This window comes from Rana temporaria, chromosome 3 (genome assembly GCF_905171775.1).
Source record: "Rana temporaria chromosome 3, aRanTem1.1, whole genome shotgun sequence".
In the NCBI taxonomy this organism is placed as follows: domain Eukaryota; kingdom Metazoa; phylum Chordata; class Amphibia; order Anura; family Ranidae; genus Rana; species Rana temporaria.
The window spans coordinates 249,531,363-249,546,691 of NC_053491.1; positions in this window are offsets into that span (position 1 = coordinate 249,531,363).

Sequence of the window (15,329 nt, forward strand, 5' to 3'; positions counted from 1 at the left end):
TCATTGGGCGTTTCACTTTTCCTTTTTTGTTCTTGGAGAAAGCCACATCAGGTAGTCCTAGAAAAAAGAAGAATGAGGTTATACATGGGGCAGTCACAATTTACAAACTGTTTTTTGGTTCCATAGACTTCAATGGATCAAAAAACGGGTATTGCAAAATGCACTTAGAATATGCAAACTGCAACATGCACAGGTGTGAATCAGGCCTTATGACTTACCTGTTGGTGGGTTGGGTTGAGGAACCATTCCTGAATGTGATGGCCAATTTTGTGGCATTGAATAGGCTGAGACGGCTGGTGGATCCCTGAAAGAGCCTGGCATGGTGTCGTGTGTAAAATAGGATACCTTCCTTTTCTTGATATCTGGTCGATATTCCCAATCTAAACAAATAGGCAAAAGATTATTATCCTGTATAATACAGATGGAGAAAAAAATGGTGTGGAAAAGCAGAATCCTCTATTATCAGTCAGACACTATCGGCACACCCTACAGAATCCTGTAATGAGGGGCTTATGTGATGAAAAAAAAAACGAAATGTTTAAAAACGTCATTTAAAATGACCGTGTGTGGGGAAAACGTTGTTTTATGTCTTCTGAAAAAATGTCGGTTTTTGTGTAATTTAAAATGATAGTGTGTGGGTAAAACAACGTTTTTAAACCCGCGCATGCTCAGAAGCAAGTTATGACGCGAGCTTGAATGGAACAGAGTGCCGTCGTACGTGCTGAACGTAACCGCGCTTTGCTAGAGCATTTTAAAAAAACGATGGTGTGTAGGCAACGTCGTTTTTTAAAATGAAGTTTGAAAGACGTCGTCTTTTTTTCTGAGAAAAAACTACGTTTTTTTACAAGACAAAAAACGACCGTGTGTACGCGGCATTAGGGTCCTGAGGACTGAAAATTGTGTCTGGACACAGTATACTGTATGTATTGTGTTTGTTTACGTTTTTGAATTTGGCGCCGTTCTCCGCTCCCGTGCGACGTAACATCGCAGGGAACGGAGATCGGCGTCACACAGAGGCACTGTGTGAATAGAGCGAGCACCCGCTCGCTCACACAGCCCGGTGGCATCGCTGGATCCAGGGACAAGGTAAGTAAACAATGCCTGTGGATCCAGCGAGTCTGATTCGGGGTTACCGATCGCAGCGCGAAAATTTAACCCCGAGTCAGACTCGGGAACACCGCCAGGGGGGTTAATAAAAAAATCTATATACATTTTTTTTATAAAAAAAAAAATATTTAAAAAACAGATGTATCCTTGCCCGCAAAAGGCAGTTTACTGAGACCTAGCTGAACTAGTATCAGCCCTAATCTCTTCTCTTCAGGGAAGCCTATCACGTCTCCAACTAATATTTTACCACTTCTATCAGCTCATTCCCCACAGATACAACCTTTTGTACCATCTGTCCAACCCTATTAGATTGTAAGCTCTTCTGAGCAGGGTCCTCTTATATTTTATTGTACTATAACTGTACTGTATTGTCTCTATTTTAAAAAAATTGTAAAGCGCTGCGTAAACTTTTGGAGCTATATATATTCTGTATAATAATAATAATAATAATAATATAAACAACCATAACTAGTTTGGAGGAGTAACAGTCTGCAGCAAGTGAAGTGCTGGATGAGTGAAAGGTAAGAGATCTTAAGCAAGAGTTTGTGCTGGAGAGAAGACTGGAGTGTATATAGAAGTCCCAAACAAGTTGCACTAAATGTTCCTGGGCATCCCATAATTTCCCATCCAAGTTCAATTTCCTCAATAAAACAAAAAACAAAACAAAAAAAAAAAAAAGCTTATGGACTGTTCCATGTCTCTAAAGCTTCATGTACACTGCAGCTGGTAAACGGATGTTTAGGAGCAGTTGGGCATTTTTTCTTAGCTGCCCCAAGCGAGCTTGCATGGTGTGGAGTCCTTGCTGGCGCGCTCCTGTGATACAGCCATAGCTGCCGACTGTATCACTCGGCCCCGCCCCCCGGCACACCGTGTCATTGGTTGTGATTGACAGCAGTGCGAGCCAATAGCTGCGCTGCTTCAATCGACCAATGAATGAGCCGGGAAGCCGGCCAAGATGCCAGCGCGTTCATGGCGCAGGACTTTCGAGGGGTAAGGTAAGTAAATGGGGGCCGGGGGCTGGGGGGGGCGGTATAGTCGGAAGTTTTTTCACCTTAATGCATAGAATGCATTAAGGTGAAAAAACTTTTACCTTTACAACCCCTTTAATGCCTCACTGACATTGAATTTTTATTTACGTTTTTACTTTTATTTTCATGTTTATTTTATTTACATTTTATGGGTGTTTGTTTTGTTAAAAAAATAAATAAATTGGGTTTACCTATGAACCTACCATTTCACCTTTTTTTTTTATGTGACAATATTAATATTAATAAATGTTAGCGCCCAGCAACAAAACGGAAAATAATAATATTTTTCTATATAATTTTCTATCTGGCCTGGGCACTATTTACTAGACTTGGGTCTTATGTTGTGAATGATGGTGAATGGCAGTAGGAATGGCTGGTCCTGGAGTTAGCCTGCATTTACCTAGGAAACTCTGCATGTCACTTGCTAAATTTAAAGCTGTCACAATAAATCCTGATTTGTACCTGCTTGTGATGGAGGAATACTCAGAGGTATGTGTTGGACATTGTTGGTATCTGCTGGTAGATTCTGACGTCCAGTAGAAAGTGGCTCCAGCATTGGGTTTGCTGTTGGGTGATGGTTTGCTGGGCCGGGCTGTGGAGATGGGTTGTTGCTTCCAACTTCCACAACAGTGTTTTTATCTTCTGCCAGGTCAGAGAAGTAGCTCTTAATCCAATTAGTTATTTCTTGGGGAGCTGGGACTTGCCCCTTTTCTGAGCTGGCTAGCTGGCTTGTTGACTCATAGCGAATCATAGGTTCTGAAATCATGTCCCGACACTGTCATTCTTCACTGGGTCAGACAGTGCAGATGAAAAATATATATTGGTTAGGAGATGGGTCCAGCCAGGGCCATCTTTAATATGGTTTGGGCCCTGGGCAAACTTTTATTTTGGGCCCCCCCAATGCAATTTTGCTCTTTACCCCCATGCCATGCCATGTGTAAAATAGAAGAACTTTTTAAAACACTGACCAGACCTGCACCTGCAATGCATGCCATGTCACAAATCCCAGTAATACATTATATAAAACACAATACAGAATACCAGCAGTTACAGAGGACTACAAATCCCAGCAATACATTATATAAAACACAATACAGAATACCAGCCATTACAGAGGACTACAAATCCCAGCAATACATTATATAAAACACAATACAGAATACCAGCAGTTACAGAGAACTACAAATCCCAGCAATAAATTATATAAAACACAATCCAGAATACCAGCAGCTATAGAGGAACAAAAAATCCCAGCAATAATACATTATACAGGCTGCTTAATATATTATTGCAAGGATTTGGTGTTTTTTTTAAACAGGAAACTTTAAAACAGGTCCCCCTTACCTTTTTCTGAAGCCTTGTAAGTCGCGGTGGCGGCTCTGCGGGCGTGTGTCCGGCCTGTGTGGTGAGCAAACCTCACGCCTCCATTAGTACAGACCGCTCCCCCAATAAAGCACCCCCCATTATTACAGAGCCCCCACAAGCCATCCCCCATTAGTACAGACCCCCCCACAAGCCATTTCCCCTATTAGTACAGAGCCCCCCACAAGCCATCCCCCATTATTACAGAGCCCCCCACAAGCCATCCCCCATTAGTACAGAGCCCCCCACAAGCCATCCCACATTAGTACAGAGCCCCCCACAAGCCATCCCCCATTAGTGCAGAGCCCCCAACAAGCCATCCCCCATTAGTACAGAGCCCCCCACAAGCCATCCCCCATTAGTACAGAGCCCCCCACAAGCCATCCCCCATTATTACAGAGCCCCCCACAACCACAAGCCATCCCCCATTAGTACAGAGCCTCCCACAAGCCATTCCCCAATATTACAGAGCCCCCCACAAGCCATTCCCCAATATTACAGACCCCCCCCACTAGTGCACTCACAGAGGCCACCACAAACCTCCCCCCCTCAGGACGAACCCCACCCGGGCGGCAGCTGGAGAGTACAGTGTGCAGCTGCGCCGCCAGGGTGGATCGTGGAGGAGGATTTGAAAAAAAGTAAATGCCGCAGCCTCAGATAAGGAGAAGGAGGGAGCGGCGCACTCTGGCGCTTGAGCACCTCCACCTCTGTGGCGCCACCCTGCGCGGCGCTGCTGATCTGAGGTCTCAATCGCCACTGAAATTCCACCTGAACGGGCGGCTCTGCTTTGGGCCCCTAACAGTGACAGGGCCCTGGGCAGCTGCCCCATTTTGCCCTGCGGTAAAGACAGCTATGGGTCCAGCACTGTGTTTGCTGTGCTGGGCTGTGGAGAGGACTTGTTGGGTCCATTTTCCATGTTGCTGATGTCCTTATCTCCTGGCAGGTCAAAGAGGAATCTATGCATCCAATCAGCAAGGACCTGCTCCTTTTCTGAGCTAGATGGCTGGCTGGTGGACTCATTTATAAGCTCAGAAATCACATCCCAGAGCTCCTCGTTGTTCACTGGGGCAAACTGTGCCCATGAACAATCATATTGGGTAGGAGGTAGCTCCAGCGCTGTTTTTGCTGGGTTGGGCTGTGGAGATTGGGTGTTGGTACTATGTTCCAAATCTGGTGATGTCCTGATCTCCAACCAGCTTACAGATGTTGCTCTCAAACCAATCAGTTGTTTCTTGATTGGCCTGGGCAAACTGAGAATTCATGAGCTCAGATAGCATGCCCCAGTCGTTGTTGTTCACTGGGTCATACTCTTCCCATGGAAATTCATGGATATCAATGTTAAAATCAGAAGACCATTGCACTTCCATGTCTGGATGGTTATATAACACTGGTGTTACTAGTGTATAAGGGGGCTGTGACATCTGGTCCACAACCCCTGAAGGCTGGGTTTCACCCCCTAAACCCGGCATTTCCCTCCTGTGCTGTTTAAAAGATGTTAAATATTGAGGGAAATACAGAAAGAATTCAATTCAAAAATGTAACTCCTTAATGCCTGAACACAAAAAACATCTGTAAGGGAGCGTGTCGGGACATGAGCCAAGGTGGACGCACTAAAGTGGAGCTAAAGCCATCCACCGTCCATCCTTCCTCCAGCGCACTTTGGAGAGCCTGCCTCACAATCCTACTTATCCCTGGACATCTTCTGCCTCTGCCCCAGCCTAAATCTCCGAACCTGGACAGCTGATAGTGCAGATATCAAGGCCAACATCTTGAGGCCTAAAAAGTACGGCCATCCATCTCCATCCTTCCTCCAGCGCACTTTGGGGAGCCTGCCTCACAACCCTGCTTGTCCCTGGACATCTCCTGCCTCTGCCCCAGCCTAAATCTCCGAACCCCGATGACAGATCGAACAGATATCCAGGTCACGGCAGGCTTGAGGCCTACGGAGAACGGTCATCCTTCCGCCATCCATCGCCATCCTTCCTCCAGAGCACCTTGAAGTGTGTAGAAGATACTGGTAATGAGAGAGGGAACCTCTCATTCTTCCTTGGACACAGCATGATCCCTTTAGGGGTGTCGAAGGAGGAGTGGGGCTCTAACTTTTCTTAGATTAGTAATGTTTATACTATGAAATGATATTGACTCAGTCAAAGTCACATATTTATATTTTATATTTCTATATTGATAGTTCTTAGGGCTCTTTCACACGGAGCGGACCGTTTCTGGGTCCGCTCCGTGTGTCTCCGTCGGCTCAGCGGGGATCCCCGCTGAGCTGTCGGCGGATAGGGCGGTCCCCGCACACAGTGCAGAGACCGCCCTGTCTCAGCTCCGCTCTGCCCTATGGGGAACCGGATGCAGACGGACCGTCTGTCCGTCTGCATACGTTCCGCCGGACGGAAGAAAAATAGTGTTTTCTTCCGTCCGAAAACCGGATCCCGACGGACGCGGACGTTAGCGGATGCTCCATCCGCTAATGGACGCGATCCCATAGGGATGTATTACAAGTCCGTTAACGGACTTGTAATAACGGACAGGCGGAGCGGACGCTGAAAGGGGCCTTAATTGATACAGAAGTAACTAACAGCATTTGGAACCTTCTTATGATTCCTCTGTGAATCATATTGTAATGACTATTATACGATTATACAATCATATTATATTATACAATATTATACAATGTAATGAAAATAAAAAACTTGAATGAGAAAAAAAAACTGTTTATATTACCAACCGCTGTCACTTGGAAATTCTAAAATGTAACCCCTTCGTTCCTGAACACAATTTTTCAGCTTTGACATGTATTAGTAAAACTGTACATTTCATTGCAACTGCTTTGTTTATCCAGGTAAATTATACCTTGTTTTTTTCAGGATTGATTGGGCTAAATGGTAACAGATATCTCACATTTTTTTTAGGAAAAACCTATTAGCAAAGGCCCAAATAAGTAAACGTGCACTGCTGAAAAATTTATTTGTTTCTTCCTTCTTTCCTTTTTTTTTTGTCATTTGTTATGATCGAATTTCGTTATTTAGAATACATTTGTAACTTTGGAAAAATTACAATTTGGATAATCCAAAAATTCAGGAAATCCAAAAAATAAACAAAAAAATTCGAAAAAATGAAAATTTGAAAATGCAAAAAGCCTAAAATTTGAATATCCCAAATAATAACTACTGTATTTATTGGCGTATAACTCTTACTTTTTTACCCTGAAAATAGAGGGTAAACTGTGCCTGCGTGTTATACGCAGGGGGCTGTGGAAAGATTTTTTCCCCTGGAATTTTCCTCTTAAAGCTAGGTTGCGTGTTATATTCCTGTACGTGTTCTATGCCGATAAATGCGGTAACTAATAATAACTATTACTAACTATTAAATTATAGGTATTGGCATTTCCTTTCAAATTTGGCTGTTGGTGAACGTAAAAACTACAAATTTATCCAAAATACTAATTATCCTAATGCCGCATCTAAATGAATGGAATATAACTAATTAACCACTTCCTGCCCGGTCAGTAGCAGATTGACGTCCAGGAAGTGGTTGCATTATCCTGACTGGATGTCATAAGACGTCCAGCAGAACAACAGCCGCCGCGCGCCCGGGGAGTGCGCAACATGGCGATCAGTGGTGAGGTGTGTTATTCTGACACCCCGCTACACTGATCTTGGTAAAGAGCCTCCGTTGGCCAATCACGGCTGTTTACAATGTAAACAGGAAGAGCCGTTGATTGGCTTTTCCTCACTCGCGTCAGCCCCCCCCCCCCCACGGATGCCCACACTGGACCACCAGGGAAGCTGCTAGGACCACCAGGGAAGGGGGCAATATGTGGATGGCCAGGTATGTACCTCATGGCCATCCACATTTAAAAAAATAAGCACAATAGATGACAATCAGTGCCCACAAATGGGCACTGACTGGCAACATGGACAAAAAAAATGTGATGCCCAGCAATGCCACCCATCAGTGTTTATCATTGTCCGTCAGTGCCCATCCATGCCTATCAGTTCCCATCTGTGCCACCCATCAGTGCCACCCATAAGTACCCATCAGTGCCACCCATAAGTGCCCATCAGTGCCGCATATCAGTGCCACCTATCAGTGCCGCTATCAGTGACCATCATCAGTGCCACCTCATCGGTGCCGCCTTATCAGTGCCCGTCATTGAAGAAGAAAACATACTTATTTACAAACAAAATTAACAGAAACAAAGAAAAACTTTATTTTTGGTCGCAATTTTTTTTTAGCACAGAGGTGATCAAATACCACCAAAAGAAAAAGAAAAAGCTCTATTTATGGAAACAAAAACAATAAAAAAATTGTTTGGGTACAGCGTCGCATGACCGCGCAATTGTTGTTCAAATTGCGACAGCGCTGAAAGCTGAAAATTGGCTTGGGCAGGAAGGTGCGTAAGTGCCTGGTATTGAAGTGGTTAACCACTAGCCGACCGCCCACCGCCGTTATACGCCGGCAAGTTGGCTCGGCTGGGCGAGAGCACGTAGTATAACGTCCTCTCTCCCAGCCGCCTTCGGCGGTGCGCGCGCGCCCCCCGCTCGCCCCCGACTCCCGTGCGTGTGCCCGGCGGGCGCGATCGCCGCCGGGTACACGCGATCGCTCGCTACAGAGCGGGGACCGGGAGCTGTGTGTGTAAACACACAGCTCCCGGTCCTGTCAGCAGGGGAAATGCTGATCTTCGGTTCATACAATGTATGAACCGAGGATCAGTGTTTCCCCTAGTGAGGCCACCCCCCCCCCCACAGTAAGAACACACCCAGGCATACTTAACCCCTTCCCCGCCCCCTAGTGTTAACCCCTTCACTGCCAGTGGCATTTTTATAGTAATCCAATGCATTTTTATAGCACTGATCGCTATAAAAATGCCAATGGTCCCAAAAATGTGTCAAAAGTGTCCGAAGTGTCCGCCATAATGTCGCAATACCGAAAAAAAATCGCTGATCGCCGCCATTACTAGTAAAAAAAATATAATAAAAATGACATAAAAATACCCCCTATTTTGTAAACGCTATAACTTTTGCGCAAACCAATCAATAAACGCTTATTGCGATTTTTTTTTACGAAAAATATGTAGAAGAAAACGTATCGGCCTAAACTGAGGAAAAAAAATTTTTTTTATATATTTTTGGGGGATATTTATTATAGCAAAATGTAAAAAATATTCATTTTTTTCAAAATTGTCTCTCTATTTTTGTTTATAGCGCAAAAACTAAAAACCGCAGAGGTGATCAAATACCACCAAAAGAAAGCTCTATTTGTGGGAAAAAAAGGACGCCAATTTTGTTTGGGAGCCACGTCGCACGACCGCGCAATTGTCTGTTAAAGCGACGCAGTCCCGAATCACAAAAAGTACTCTGGTCTTTGGGCAGCAATATGGTCCGGGGGTTAAGTGGTTAATAATAAAAATAATAAGTTTTTATTATATTTATTATTATTATTTCCTTATGTTCCATTTGTTTAGATGTAGCATTTGTTATTTCGGATAATTCGTAACTTCAGAGAAATTCGTATTCGTTATGTTCACTAACAGCCAAATTTGAAAGGAAATTCCAATACCTATAATTTAATCGTTGGTAATAGTTACTTATAGTTAGTTATTTCAGATTTTCAGGTTTTAATTCCTATTTTTGGATTTTTGTTCTTTTGAATTTTTCGGACTTTCATTCTTATTTTCGAATTTTTTAAATTTTTGATTTTCGTTTTTCGGAAAATTCGTTCATGTCTACAAAATATAAAAAAATGAAGTATTTTTTTAAAGTTTTAACTGTATATTTTCTGCTAATACAATAATTTACCACTAAAGAACAACCAAAAATCAAGTCCCCTGCTCATGTCGATCACAGATGTACCACATATGTGCATATTAGCTGTTGATTAGTACCTGTAGCACAGGCCAAAAACAATGGAGCGCATTTTGCTTTTTTTTATCCTACCTAAAACACGCTGACACTGATACTAACTAAAAAAATGCTTTTTTTAAAAAAAAATCCTACTCAAAATATGCTGAGCCTGACCTTTGACCCTGGCTTTGATCTCTGGTCCTTACCTCGACGCTTATACCGTGTACACACGATCAGTCCATCCGATGAGAACGGACCGATGGACCGTTTTCATCGGTTAACCGATGAAGCTGACTGATGGTAAAAAAACGATCGTGTCAAAACGCGGTGACGTAAAACACAACGACGTGCTGAAAAAAAAGTTCAATGCTTCCAAGCATGCGTCGACTTGATTCTGAGCATGCGTGGATTTTTAACCGATGGTCGTGCCTACTAACTTTAAAACAAGTTGGCTTTTTATTAACCGATGGTTAAATAACCGATGGCACCCACACGCGATCGGTTTTGACCGATGAAAACGGTCCATCAGACCATTCTCATCGGTTTAACCGATCGTGTGTACGCGGCATTAGAGTTAGTTCACACAGGGGCAACACGACTTCCAGCACGACTTTGGGAGGCAACTTGGACACAACTTGAGTATGAATCAGGCAACTTACAAGGCAACTTCAAGTTGCCTCCAGGACAGTACAAGGCAACTTCAAGTCGCCTCCAGGACAGGAGGCTTTCCAGTGGCCAATCAAACAACAATCAGCTCTGTGGGAGGGAGGGAGGGGTTTGTCTGAGAAATGCATGTTATCTTCCTGTATTGTTGCTTCAGTTAAGACAGTGATCAGACTTTTGAGGCAACTTCCATTGAAATCAATGGGTACAAGTTGCCTACAAGTTGCCTAGAAGTCGGATTGAAGTAGTAAAGGCAGGGGCGTAACTAGAAATCACAGGGCCCCATAGCAAAATGTTGTATGGGGCCCCCCCTCCAAAAAAGGTGGAGGTGGAGGGGAGGACAGAGTGGGAGCAGCCAGGTGGAGTGGAGGACAGAGTGGGAGCAGCCAGGTGGAGTGGAGGACAGAGTGGGAGCAGCCAGGTGGAGTGGAGGACAGAGTGGGAGCAGCCAGGTGGAGTGGAGGACAGAGTGGGAGCAGCCAGGTGGAGTGGAGGACAGAGTGGGAGCAGCCAGGTGGAGTGGAGGACAGAGTGGAAGCAGCCAGGTGGAGTGGAGGACAGAGTGGGAGCAGCCAGGTGGAGTGGAGGACAGAGTGGGAGCAGCCATGTGGGGAGGACAGAGTGGGAGCAGCCATGTGAGGAGGACAGAGTGGGAGCAGCCATGTGGGGAGGACAGAGTGGGAGCAGCCATGTGGGGAGGACAGAGTGGGAGCAGCCAGGTGGGGAGGACAGAGTGGGAGCAGCCAGGTGGAGTGGATGACAGAGTGGGAGCAGCCAGGTGGGGAGGACAGAGTGGGAGCAGCCAGGTGGGGAGGACAGAGTGGGAGCAGCCAGGTGGATTGGAGGACAGAGTGGGAGCAGTCAGGTGGGGAGGACAGAGTGGGAGCAGCCAGTGATAAAGTCCTGTACCTCTATGGAAGCCTGCACCCCCCCCCCCCCAGTTAAGTTCTTACCTTGCCTAGTAAAATCACTGTCACTTTCTCTCTGGCTCCCTCCACCCTACAGCCTCATGGTTCCTCTTCTCTTCTCAAGTTCTCACAGTCTGCCTCTCTCCTCCTCCCGCTCGGCATGTTGGGGGCTGCAGGGCTGCATCCTAGGCCTGCTGGTATCATGGACTATCTATCCCATAATGCTCTCTTCTTAGTTTCCCAGCTGCTCAGCTCAAAGAGGAGAAGGAGGGGTGGAAATCCCCCGCAGCTGCGGCTCTCTCCCTTTACAGAGCCTGTCAGCAACGGCTGATGGGGGGGTCTGCATCCCCCGCTCTGATCCACCCCTGGCTCAGGCTTGGCTCACACTGTCACGGGCTGACACTCCTAACAGATCTCACGCTGGAAGATGAAGGAGGTGGGCGGAGCAACTTATTGGCGCGGAGGCTGAGGCTCTGAATGCTGGGGCGGCCGTGTCCTCTGATGTCACTGGTTGCTAGGCGCTGGTCGGCAAGCTTTTCTGGCAACCAGTGCAGGAGGCAGCGCACCGCCGACAAGCATTCGCTCTGCTCTGCCCCTGCTTACTGATCTAGGATTCCGGGCGGCTCCTACGGAGTCCAAGTAGTCTACTCCATCGGGTCCCATGGTAGGGCCGGCTCTGCCGGGCCCCACTTGGCTGCGGGCCCCATAGCGCCCGCGTGGGTCGCTATGGCGGTAGTTCCGCCACTGAGTACAGGAACCTTTTCTGAAGTCGGAGCGACTTCAATAGTGTACATTAAGACAGCTCCCATTCACTTCCATTTATTTTCATTCATTTCACCTGGGACGACTTGGGGCAACTTCAAGTCGGATCCCAGGTCGCCCCTGTGTGAACCGGCTCTTACTCTAACCCTGGCACTGACCTAGATCAAACTTTTTTTTCTTTATTTTAAAGTTATTTTCTTAAATTTTTTACGTACTTTAGGTTATTTACGAAAGGCAAATCCACTATAAGTGCAAACTACACTTGAAATTGCACTGGAAGTGCAGTCTCTGTAAATCTTAGGGGTAGGTCTGAAATGAGGGGAAGCTCTGCTGATTTTATCATCCAATCATGTGCAAGCTAAAAAAAATAAAACAAAATTCCTTGCATGTCCCCCTCAGATGTACAGCGACTGCACTTTCAAGTGCACTTGCAGTTTGCACTTGTAGTGCAAAGTGGATTTGCCTTTAGTAAATAACCCCCAATGTATCTCTCTCTCTCCAATCAGAGAGAAATAAAACACGTGGGGGGGGGGGGGCACAGTGATTGCACACTGAGATAGGAAATGAGAGGCTATCGCATCGATCAGGTGACCAGGAAGTTCTTTGGCTGTAAAGGATTGGAGGGTCTAGTTCTGCTTTAAGCTATAATGCATGTAAGTATAATTTCCATAATGAATGCCATTTTCAGCCAAAACAACCATTTTGAGCAATAAAAACCAACAAGAGTTGATTATAACATAGCAAACATTATAGCAAATATTCCATGCATCATAGATCGGTGAAAAGAGCCTATTGGTTGTCACTGCTGAAAATAATGGTAACTATGGCAAGTAACAATCGTTATGACTAGGTATTGAATATATGGTGGATTGAGCCTTATGTGTGGACAGAAATCAAACTTTTTTTTTTGAAAACATCGATAACATTTATAAAACGAGTGTACCCTGGAAATAAGCTTTCTGTGCTTTGCAAACAATTTCAAAAGGGTTTATAGTTTTATTACTTAAGTTTTAATTATTAAAGTTTAAAATAAAAAATAAAATCCCCCAAATTCTATCCCCACCCCCACATACACGTACATACAAATGCCCCCCCCCCCCCCGCTGTTCCCCAAATCCACTATTTTTTTAAGCCAATTAATTACAGCCAGGAGGCACATGGATTGGGGGGCGGCACCCCTGTGCCCCGTATGGATGGGCCGCCACTGATCAGGGTAAACACCCAGTATGCACAAGGCCTTAGATGTGCATATGGTTTGTGCAGAACTTTTTGGCACATAGGTTGTGACTTTCTAACAAAGCCTCTTTGGCTTGCTCAGGGCAGCTGGGCCAAACTATGTTAAAGGTAACCTGTGTTAAAAGAACAATGTAGGCTGCCATTTCTGAGTTTATTTTATAAAAGTGCAAGCTCCCAGGTGGTCATCCCAATGTTGGCTTTACTACCCAGTGAGTCACTAGCCTGGAACAACAACGTGACCGCTCACACAGATCACAATACTACTTATGACATTGGGGGAGATTTACTAAAACTGGTGCACATAGAATCTGGTTACAATGACAGCTTTACCAATCAGCTTCTAACTTCAGCTTGTCCTATTAAACTTCAATAATAAAACCTAGAAGCTGGTTACTATGCACAGCTGTGCCAGATTATGCGTACACCAGTTTTTGTAAATCATCCCCATTGTCTTTATCTTCTTATCTTTCCAGATTGGCAGTATAACAGACCCAACCAGCACAGGGGCATTTGGAGGGGGCTGCATTTTCATCCATCCGTTTGCGGATGAAAACGGGACATACATTGGTCCCTATGTGATTGCGGGTGTCAGCGGATGAACATCCGCTGACACTCGTAATCACCCGCCTCCGCAAAGCTCCGATTTTGCGGACGGAAGAAAATCCTATTTTTTCTTCCGTCTGCGGATCGGAAAGGATGAACACGAACATACGGTCCGTGTTCATCCAATCCCCCCATAAGGGAGAGCGGAGGAAAGACAGGGCGGTCCCTGCACAGTGTGCGGGGACCGCCCTGTCACCCGACGGCTCAGCGGGGATTTTACGGAGGATCCCGCTGAGCTTTACGGACACACGGAGGTGGATCATTACTGATCCGCCCCGTGTGAAAGGGCCCTAAGGGTTGACCGGTTATCGGTGCGGCCGATCATCTGCGGCCAATGTTCACTTTTTTTCCCGAAGCATCTTTATCGGTCACAAACTTACAGATGTTACCGATATTGCTCCAAGGGGTTGTTCCGGGGTGATGCCTGCAGCTGCAGAAACTCCCTCCCGATACCGTTCTTTAGAGCGGATGGTCAGCTTTCTTGTAATGACAACCAATGTGGCTCAGCAGTTAAATGCTTTTCAGCAACAAAAAATAATAAATGCACATTTTTTTATCTGCAACAAAAATGTGCGTTTATTTATATTTTTTGGTAAAAGGTGAACTTCTCATTTAAAACTGATATATGGTCAAGCATTTGGCTAATGCTTCTAGTGTATAGCTTCATTGACAATTCATAGTTTCTTATAATATGTCACACAAGGAGAATATTTAAAACTGTGTTAATAACCAGAGCAGATGAAATGTGTAATGTTTTTACTCCCTATAGGTGTTTTAATAATTAATGTCTGATATGTTAATTATTATTTTTTTTTTTTTTTACAGTGAATAGTCCCTCTTCTATTTTCTGCCATGCCTCTTCCAGTGATGAGATCTATGATGTCCAAAATTGTTTTGGATAATGAACAAGGTAAAAGGTTATGTGAGCACAACCAAAATATATACAAAGTGAAATGAAAGAATAAGTCTACCCATAAATTCATTTAAGAAAATCAGTTGATTCTGGTTGGTTTGATACCATGTTAATTCCTTAAAATAGGCCCTTACGACACTTACCTGTCCAGGAATCCAGCATCCTCATCTAATTTTTATTTTTTTTTTATTTCGGCTCTCATGTGCTTCCGCCGCCAATGCTGTATCCTGGCCTAGGCCAACAAGGCCCAGGCCTAGGGCAGCACTTTGCAGGGGGGCAGCATGGAAAGAGTCCCCGCCAGCTTGCGCTACACTGTTAGTGTAACGTAAGCTGCTTCTAATTTTGACTGTCCTATCAACCTTTACCACAAACATTCCTCACTGTGATATGTTTTCTGCTGCACCATTGGCATGGTTATATCTTCTTAGTCCTCTCCATAAAATTATCAGAAATTTGTGCTTAATGTAGATCTATAGGCAACACTTTTTTTTTCATTTTGGAGTAAGGGAGGGTTATAGCCCCTTTCAGTTTATTTTTATCATCTCTGTCCCATTGCAGAGATTCCCCTTCACTTCCTGCCCCATAGCCAAACAGGAAGTGAGAGGAAATCTATGCAAATTAAGGGAATCCAATGCCCCCCAGGCCCTAAAAACTAGTGTCCCCACTCGACAGGGCGGGTCTTAAACACAAAGGGGTGTGGCCTTGACAGGAAGGGGTGGGTTATATTTAAATTAGGGGGTGCACAAGTTTAGTCAGGCCTAGGGCAGCACAAAACCTAAATACACTACTGCCCCCGCCCCCCCCCCCCCGAAAGGATTGCGATGTCACTCCAAACAATGCAGGAGACAGGGGTAAAGTAAGTATAAATAATTTTTTTTTCTTAACCACTTAAAATGGA